At 28.5% G+C, this 10,339-nt stretch overlaps 1 pseudogene; it reads right to left on the bottom strand.

The window, feature by feature from the left end:
* Positions 1-213: 213 nt before the first annotated feature.
* Positions 214-7,582, bottom strand: LOC105624435 (annotated as a pseudogene).
* Positions 7,583-10,339: the final 2,757 nt, after the last annotated feature.

The following is a 10,339-nucleotide window of genomic DNA, read 5'->3' as shown; positions in this document are numbered from 1 at the left end:
CTCTCTCCTCCTCTCTCTCTCTCTCTCTCTCTCTCTCTCTCTCTTTTTCTCTCTCTCTCTCTCTCTTTCTCTTCTTCCCCTCTTCGTTATTTATAATTATTTATTTTCCAAAAAATATACTAAAAATTATCGCGTTTATATGACTTACAAACTCTTGCATTCTATATAGAATGGATTCAGCCATGTTTTACCATTCGTTGCTTCAATTAGTATTTAATATACATCTTCAATTTTCCTAAAGGTTTCTACTGTTTCTACTATCTGCAATTTCTTTTAAAAGTTTTTTCTATCTGAGTTCTCGTCTTCCCTCGTGTCTTCGGTAACCATCATTACAAAAAAAGTGCCAATAATGGATATTATACAATAAAAGTAAAAGGTGGCATTTCTATTTTGCATTATCATCACTGGATATAATTGTATGATGATGCAATTATATGAATTGGCGATAGTAGTGGTAAGTGACCCAAGAACATTTATGTACTTAGTAGGATATAATTCTTCAATCATGAACCAAGGCACCATAAGAAATCCGAAAGATCCGAATCCCTGCGATGTATCGATTAATGTGAATTCTGTAGTAGATATATTAATAAATTTTTTCAAGAACCTCTTTGAAGAAGTTATAATATCAAGAAGTTAATAAAATTCAAAATTCAATCTCTATATTGGAGTTCAACTTATATCATTATCATATCATAATTATAACTTTCTTAAAATTGTTAAACAAGAAATTATAAATTTTTTGAATCTTATTTTCTTACCACATAAAAAAGGATGCAAACGAGAGGTACAATCGCAGCACCAGTGTTCTCCAAAAATTGTAAATACATTGTTAAAGCGCTCAAAGAAATTGATATACCGATACTGGATACAATTGAAATAGTTCGACGACCTCTCCTAAAATTAAAAAAATATTTATTATATAAAATTTTCACGAAACATTTCCAGTGCGAAACATATCTATGTTTAATATAATAAATGCAAGGTTGAAAGTAATTACTGCCATTACCGTTTTCATTACTTTTTTCGGTAACAATCATTACTTTCTTTTTTCTATCTATATATATTAGTAACAGCAACATTTTTATATTTTTATAATAACGATAACAAATTCAGACATTACTTTATTAATCCCTTATTATTTTTATAGCTTTTCAATACAGTGTATTATTTTTATTGGTTAGAAAAAAAATTAAATGTTATAATAATACTCGATTGTTTGCACAGCAGAAATATATATACGTAAGTTAATATAACAAGCATTTATGAGATATTCAAAATGTAATATTAATATGTTTAACGATAAATTAATTAAAAATTTGATACAAATTTCAACTCACAGAATTTTTATCAGATTGAATAATAAAATAGAAAAGTTTGACATAATAACTTTAAGATAACTTTAAGATAAAAATACAAATCTATATATTCAAGATGAAAATCTATATACGATTAGCTGTCATTTTCTTCCATAAATCTTATGTTCATTGGAAAGAACTTTCTTACAACACCCATGTCTAAAAGTCTAAAAGTCAGATCGACAATTATGTAATAATGTTTATAATGGCATGAATCAACAAGCATAATCGCACGTTAAGTCCATTGTAAAGTTAAGGATATGAATTGGTCTGAATCAAATGTAATCTACAAAAAAATCAATAAAAAATTTTAAAAAATTTAATAAAATAAGGCAATAAAAATATTGCGTTTTTTTTAAACAAACTTATAATCAAGGTGTGATAAAAATCCAAATTTAAATTTAAAATAATTGTCTAGTAATTGTTAGAGCTTCTATTTCAATCACATTGCGAGAAAGGACATGTGTTTACCGTAACATATTATATATATTGTAGAAAACAATAGTGCAAGGTAGTGTGTGTTATCTCAAAAAAGAAACGCATTACTGTTATCGTTACTTTTTGGAAAAAGTAATTCGTTACCGTCACTCGTTATCAATTTTAAAAAGTATGCGTTACTTTAAAAGTAATGATTCGTTATTTTTTCGTTATAAGTAAGTTATTAGATTTTAAAATTACATTAGCTGATAATTGATTTAATATCAAATGTGAAATAAATATTCAAACTTAAAACTCTCTAATAACTATTTTGTATTAGATGTAGTAAAAAGAAATCCATTATTTTTGATGAAATTGAATAGAAAAATAATGGATTTCTTTTTACTACACCTAATATATAAAGCAAACTTTTCTATTAAATTTACACGCACAACATTTTAGATTTCAAATACGTAGCAGATACATGAAATTTGAAATGTTGCAGATACATATAGCGTATGAATTATATACCAGATACGTGTTTAATACCGATGAATGTCCGTCTATAGAAGATACGTAATTTATTTACATATCAGATACATAAAATTTGCAATGTTATAACTATATAGCAGATTTATAGCAATATATAAGGCCCGGTTGCATCAATGTTACTTTGACTTTAAGCGAAACTTAAAATTCTCTCTGTCTCGTTTTAAAGCGAAAAAGAGACACAGACAGATAGAATTTTAAATTTCTCATTTAAAATCAAAGTAACGTTGGTGCAATTGAGCCTAAGTCATTTATCAGATATGTATTAATGAATAAATTTTCGTGTTATGGTATAGATACATAATTTACATTACATAGTAAATATTAATACACAATATATATTTTTATTAAATACGTAAATTATGTATTTGATATAATATATTGGGAGTACAAATTAATTCGATCCGTTTCCCTAGATGGCTCCAGCTGTTGTGAATGGTTCATAATAACAGCTGATATTGGCGATTTCAGAGAGGTTAAACATCTGCTAATAATATTCAGTTTATATCGCTTTGAGTTTCATATAAAAATCTTGATTTTTACTACGTTTGAAATATCGAATTTTGTGTTAACCAAGCAGCATTTGCGGGAGGTTTTGATTTTCTGCTTTAATTGGAAGAAAAGTGCGGCTGAAGCCCATCGAATGCTTGTCGAAGTTTATGGTGATATTGCTCCAAATTATGTAGGGAATGGTTTCGACGTTTCAAGGATGGAGATTTCAGCGTTGAAGACAAGCCTCGCTCTGGACAGCCAAAAAAATTCGAAGACAAAAAATTAGAGGCATTACTCGAAAAAGATCAGAGTCAAACGCAAGAGGAGCTTGCAGAATCATTGGGGATAATTCAACAAGCCGTTTCTGTACGATTGAAAGCCATGGGAATGATTCAAAAACAAGGAAATTGGATGCCTTATGAACTGAAACTGAGAGACGTTGAAAGGCGATTTTTCACTTGCGAACAGCTGATTTAAAGATAACAGAGAAAAAGTTTTTTGCATCGGATTGTGACTGGAGATGAGAAGTCGATATTCTACGACAATCCCAAGAAGAAAAAATACTACATTAAGCCCGATCAATCGTTGCCATCGATCTCAACATCAACATAATGGCCGAACATTCATGGTTTGAAGATCATGCTCTGTATCTGGTGGGACCAAAAGAGTTTTGCTTACTATGAGCTGCTGAAATCTGGCGATTCCATTACGGGCGATCGGTATCGGCTACAATTGATTCGTTTGAGCCGTGCATTGCGAGAAAAACGGTCGAAATACGAGCAAAGATATGATAAAGTTATTCTTCTTCATGACAACGCTCGGCCTCATGTCGCTAAAGTCGTAAAAAAATATTTGGAAACGCTCAAATGGAATTTACTGCACCCGTCGTATTCTCCAGATATTGCTCTTTCTGATTACTGATTGTTCCGAAGGATGTAACAAGTCACCGGTTCACTTCTTTCGCAGAAATCGAAAATTGGCTCCAAAATTGGATCGCCTCCAAAGACGAGTCATTTTTTCGAGATGGAATTCGAAAATTGCCTGAGAGATGAGAAAAAGTAGTAGGCAGCGATGGACAATACTTTAATTGATCTATTCATTCATTTTGTTTTGAAATAAATGCACAAAAAAAACGGACCGAACTAATTTGTACTCCCAATATTTAAGTCCTAAATAAACAGATAATTTCCCATAATATGATTTATTTTCCCATTCTGGAACATAATTTTCTCTTTCGTGAAAAGGAGGAGAACAAGGAGTAATTTTCCTGATAAGGGATATAGCTCAAAAATCGGTTTTTTTTAAATTGCAGCCTCTTAGAAGGAAAACTATTTGCCCTTTTCACGCTAGAAAGAACCGTAAGTATTAAAATCGGAAAATAAGGCTTTTATGACGGAAAAAAGTCTTATTAAAAAAAAGTACAAATGAATTGTAATACAACTATTCGCCTAAATCTTTTTTGTTTTAATATGTAATAATAGTATACAAAGTAAGTAAAATGTCCCAGACCGATGAAATATCTCGAAAGCTAAGCATTTCCGAAAGAAATATTTCCTATAAGAGTTGTAAGATTTTAAATGATCTATTCAGTTCTGATCTGGTCAGTTTAATCATAGGTGGCGTCGCCAAAGTTAAGCCAAGGTCACATCAACTTTTTTTAAAGGGCATACTCTGTTTTTGATTCCAGAATCTAATATCTGGAATCAAGAGCTTTTCAAAACATTACAATAAAGTTATTTTTGATAAAATATTTTTCGAGTTATAAGGCTAAGTTACATATCGCCGGCATTATGCAAAGTGTTCGACCGATGGCTTTAAGACCTCTTAAATGCTATTTAGAATCAGGTTCTGAATAACATTTGTTAAAATCAAGATCATTGGAGATTGTTTTTATTTTCATTTTTGCACTGAAAATTCATTTTTATGTTATATAAATAGTTCTTTCTAGCGTGAAAACTATGTTCAGCAAGGGGTAATTTTTTTGCTAAGGGATTGCAGCTAAAAAATTAAAGATTATATATTTTTGTACCAGATTTGTGCCAGAATTATATTCATTAATGAAGATGTAGTCCTATTTTTAATGACTTACCTTTTGAGTGCAGACTAGTTGTGGGGTTGTTTTGGGAGTAAGGAATGGAGCTCGACAAAGATTTAAGAGTTCATAAAGAGCTTTTAATTTTAAGTCTAGAAGCGATTTCCTATTATTAATTTTAAAGGAGGGGGAGGGCTAAGACCCTGGACGTCTATTGAGCCCCCCATCTTTAAATTAAGATTCCTGCTAATCGGGACGAGCTCAAAATTTTTTTGCGGGGTTTGGAATTATAAATTGCTCCAAATTCTGAGCTATGCGTTCTTTTATTTTGACATAGTGGTGGAGGGAGGGAGGAGCAGCTGGACAGAGTGTAAAATAAAATAGATAGAATAATGCGATGATACAAAATATACATTCTCCTATATACATATATTGTATATAAAACATTATTTTCTTTTTTTTATTATATTGTAATGAACAACGTATAGTTGATAAATTTTTTTTTATTATTATTTCGTAAATGATCATATATATGTATATAGCTCAAAATTATAAAAACTCTGTGAAGTTCGAGATACAATATAATAATTATTTAACATTGAAATATAATTTTTCATAATATTGAATTATTCATTAATTTCTTGGCCTTTTAAATCTTTTTAACTTTAATAATAATAAAAATTTAATAATAATAAAAAATATTTCGCGGGCGTGAAGAATAGAGTCTTTGTCACTTTTAAGTCGATTCATAGTCGACTAAAATATAGTCGACTAATAGCTAGCAAATAGTCAACTTATAGTCGACGCATAGTTGACTCAGTCAACTGTTGAAAGTCAACTTTAAGTCAACTGAGAACAGTCGATTTTAAATCGACTATAAGCCGACAAATAGTCATCGCATTGTGTGGGAGTCTTCGTCCTGTTTCTAACCGTTTTCGAAAAAAACTTGACTTTTTTATCAGACACACCCTGTATATATGTATATATAATAAATAAATATATAATAAATAAAATGTATATATAATAAATATGTGTATATATAATAAATATGTATATAATGTATATAATGTATATAATGTATAATAAAAAGTTTATTGTATATATATATATATATATATATATATATATATTTTTATTACTTTAGTTATACATGTGTACGATTATAACCTTTACATGATAAAAAGTAACAATAAAAGTAGCTAGAAACCATTATCTCAAAAATGTAACTGTGTTATAAACATTACTCATTATTAGAAGAAAATGTAACATTGTTATCCATTCGTTATCAAAAAAAGTATAACTTTTAATGGTATGGACGTTTAGAAATAACAATTTATTTGTCAACTTTGTTTATAATTTTAGTAAAGATAACGGCATTATATTTTTAAATTAGTAACGAGTCACATTTTACAAAAAGTAACAATAACGGAAATATATTACTTTTATGAAGTAACGTTTTCAACCCTGAATAAATGTTTGACAATCATTGTATTGTAATAATGTGACCTATGGATTAATCACAAAAGTCTTAATAAAAAATATTTAACTAACAATATTATATTTCAAAATATTTAACTAACAATATTATATTTCATTAAGTTTAAAATCAATAAAATTATATCAAATCTGCGCTTATTTTTATTCTCAACGATGCAATTTCTATTATTAATAACTCTTATTGCAATTGATATTGCCTTTTATGTATTTTTGCATAACATAAGTATATTATATCATATGAAGATTGCGAACTGCATAAAAATGTAGCAAAGGAAATAGTTACCTCATGCTGCAAAATGTAGTTACTATATTGCCTATTAATTGAACTACTCCTACTATGACTGTGATGAAGAAGGAATCTATTGTGATATCGATTCTCCTAATCATATCGACAGCATAAGTAATAATCACATATAATCCACTAAATTGTTGCCAAAGAAAATAGAGATTTAATATCACAAAAGGCTTCCATACTTCTGGTAAAAGTGTTGTTCTTTGGATACGCTTGAGCTTATTTCTCATATTCCAGCTTAAAGATGACCCCTTTTCAGCCTCTATATTTAAAACAACATTTGATTGATAATTTCTTGGCATTTCATAATTATTTGCTATTTTGTTGCAATTCCTCATTTCGGCAAATTCTTTTTGGAATTCTACCGTTTCCTGACGCAGACCACGAATTCGAAGTAGAGAGATTCGAGCTGCCTCATTTTTGTTTTTTAAAAGCAACCACTCAGGACTCTCACGGATGAAAAAAATATTGCATAACAGAAACAATATCGAAAGCATGATAAAAAATGCTGTTATCAGTCTCCAATTGTTCTAAAATAATATAAATTTGTTTAATGTATAAATTAATATGTATTAGATATTGTAACTGTTTTAATTTTTATAAAGATACATAAAAATTTAGAAATGGGTTTTAACACATCCATTATTTTATATTAGATAAAATTTAATGTAATTAATTAAAATTTTTAATTGACAACATACTTTAATTTATTTTTCATTTTCTCATTATCAAAAATCTCTTATTTTTTTATATCTATAAAATTATTGGAAGCAACATAATATTTCTTTATTTCTTACCTGTGCAACAAATCCTAGAGAATAAACGACTAGAACTCCAACAGAAAGTGATGTATTCGGAGTAGTTGTAATTATTTCTCTCTATGAAGGTATAGAGATTTCTGCTAAATAAATTTCGATAGAAGATGAGCTAAGACCATAGCAATTCCTGAAAATTTGCAAAGCATTTCTAATTAATATGAATTAATTTTGTTTGTCTGATTATTAAGTAAACAGCCAGCTTAAAGAAAATTCTATTTCTCCTTTTTCACATTAATAAAAACTCTGGTTTACAAAATTGATAAAACTTGCATGTATATTATATTCTTTCAATAATTTAATTAATTAATGAGTAATCTTTTAGGTTCCGGGCACAATAAATCGATCAAAAGAATAATAATACGACAATGTATTTTTCTTTCATTTATGTACACTCACTAGAAAGATTGCGATATTTTTTCGATGAATTTTGGAATTCATTGTCAGTCTTGCTTGTAAAGCGATTGAACGTAATTGAATAGACCCATAAGTAAGAACCAATCGCGCGGTGAGCAAACCACATTGTAAAATTGGACAAGACCCATCGAAAAAAAATTGTTGCAACTTTTCTTTTCTGCCGAGTATATACATGTTCACTCGCAGTAAAGAATATTATAAAGTTTTCGATATTAGTGAATTTGAACCGATCTGGATTAAATTAATGATATGTTTTACTATTAGTAATTACATGTTTTACTATTAGTAACGCACGTCAATTAATAATAAAGCATGTATTATCATAAATTTAACCCTGATTTACATCTACGGTTGAAATTAAGGGGATTTTAAAGACGGTAGCCATATTGTAAATAACATAAAATCTGTCTATTTACATTTGAATGTAGTTTCAATATAGTTATATATTATATAGTTATATATTATTAATGAATTACAGACCACATATTGTATTATAATCAGATATATTTAGACAACACATAAAAAAGAATAGTTAAGAATACAAATATTCAACAATACATCCAACACTAATAAAATATATTTAATAGTCAAATCAAGTTTTTAACATTATAAGATTAATAAATCGAGTATCACAAACATTAGAGCACTTATACTAAACTTATCCGTTATTGCAAGGTTTTTTTTAAGTCCATTCTACAATGGACAGTAACAGTAATGAATTAAGGAGTAGAAATCAATTAATCGTAGTCGAATGAGAAGGATAATTAACTAAAATTAGTCGATTTCTACATCTATTCTTTAATTCACTATTACTACTGCCTATTGTAGAATGGGCTTTACAATGGGGTTTAATTTTACGATACGACCGCCATGATCTGTAAGCTCTCTTCAGATGAGACGAATGATATTCAAATATTAACAAGTTATCTCAACTCGAGTAATACTATCTTTTTAATTCGGAGCCATCTAATTAGTTTGAAGCAATTACTGGAAATTACTATTAAATAAACCGATAAAATTGCACAGTTTTTATATGAAGTAAATGCTGTCATGGCGTGACAGCTCTGGAGCGCCATATTAGACTAAGAAGTAGGTAAAGAAGATTTTTATCGAAATTTTTTGTTGTTCTCAACTTCTCTTCTTCACTAAGCATATTAATGTGTATATCTTAATCTTGGAAAATGATTTTCGAATCAGTAAAGCATATTAATGTGTATATTTTAATCTTGGAAAATGATTTTCGAATTAGTAAAAGAAGAAAAAAATAATTGTTATACAAAAATTATATGGTTTAGTCGGTAATATAGGCGACTTTAAGATCCTCTTAAGGGGATGCTGGAGTTACCGACGGAATGTCATTTCGTATTTCTCAAACCAATTCGTTTTTCTTATACAGAATAAAAAATCCTTTTTCATAAAGAAAGAAAAAACTTAAATATCTTTGGAAAAGTATAAATCGGTATTAAAAAATCCACAAAAAATTGTAAATTTCTGTTTTTTGCACCATGTAAGTTTTTCCTTCATATATTGCATTGTATGGAAAGTTCGTGCCGATGTTGAAGGAAACTTGAAACGCAAAAAATTTAAATTTTAGTACACATTTATTAAATTATATAGGTTAGTCGGCACGAACTTTTCGGACAACCCAATATAAGAGAAAATCCTGTAGTACCAAGCACTTTAAGTTTTTGTAGAATATCTTGGGCTTAACGAAAATTTAAAAAATAAAAGTTATTTGTTCAAATCATGCTTAATAAAAGGACAAAAGTCATTTTATCTAAATGTGAATACAAAGATTGATAATTAGTAGAAAGGAGAAAGTTAGAATTTGAGGTTGGGAAAAATTTATCTTGTAATATCGATTAGCTATAAATTTAGTTGATTTTTAGGAAAATGATTAATAATATAACAAAAAATCATTTTATTGTAGAATTGTAGATAAGTAGAAAAGTTAAATGAACATATTTTTATTTTAATTTTAATTTTTACTAATAAATAAACCCTTAAACTGTAACCTCAATCTCATAGATCGCTGTTAAAACTTAACTAAAAATAACTTTCTTGACATCAATACGAGAAAAGAGGAAAATGAACTGAGAAGAATATGAAAGAGGATATAAAACAACAAACTATAAGAAAATAATACAAAACAAGCTACTGTTATTTACATATTTTAAATATTATTTATTGGTGTGCTATTATATTCTAAGATTAAAGAAAAGATTTTATGATTTAATTTCCTTTTATTAGCAGTTTATTAACAGTTTTATGGCAATTCGACAATTGTGTCGAATTGTCATAAAACTGTTAAAAGAGAGAACTTGACAAAATAAATTTTAGCATAAAAAATTTTTTATCTGACATCTCTGAAGAAAATGAGAATTACACACACACACACACGCACACACACACACACACACACACACACACACACACACACACACACACACACACACACACACACACACAC

This window comes from Atta cephalotes (assembly GCF_000143395.1).
Source record: "Atta cephalotes unplaced genomic scaffold scaffold00078, whole genome shotgun sequence".
Taxonomy (NCBI): Eukaryota; Metazoa; Arthropoda; class Insecta; order Hymenoptera; family Formicidae; genus Atta; species Atta cephalotes.
This window is presented reverse-complemented; position numbering and strand designations above follow the sequence as displayed.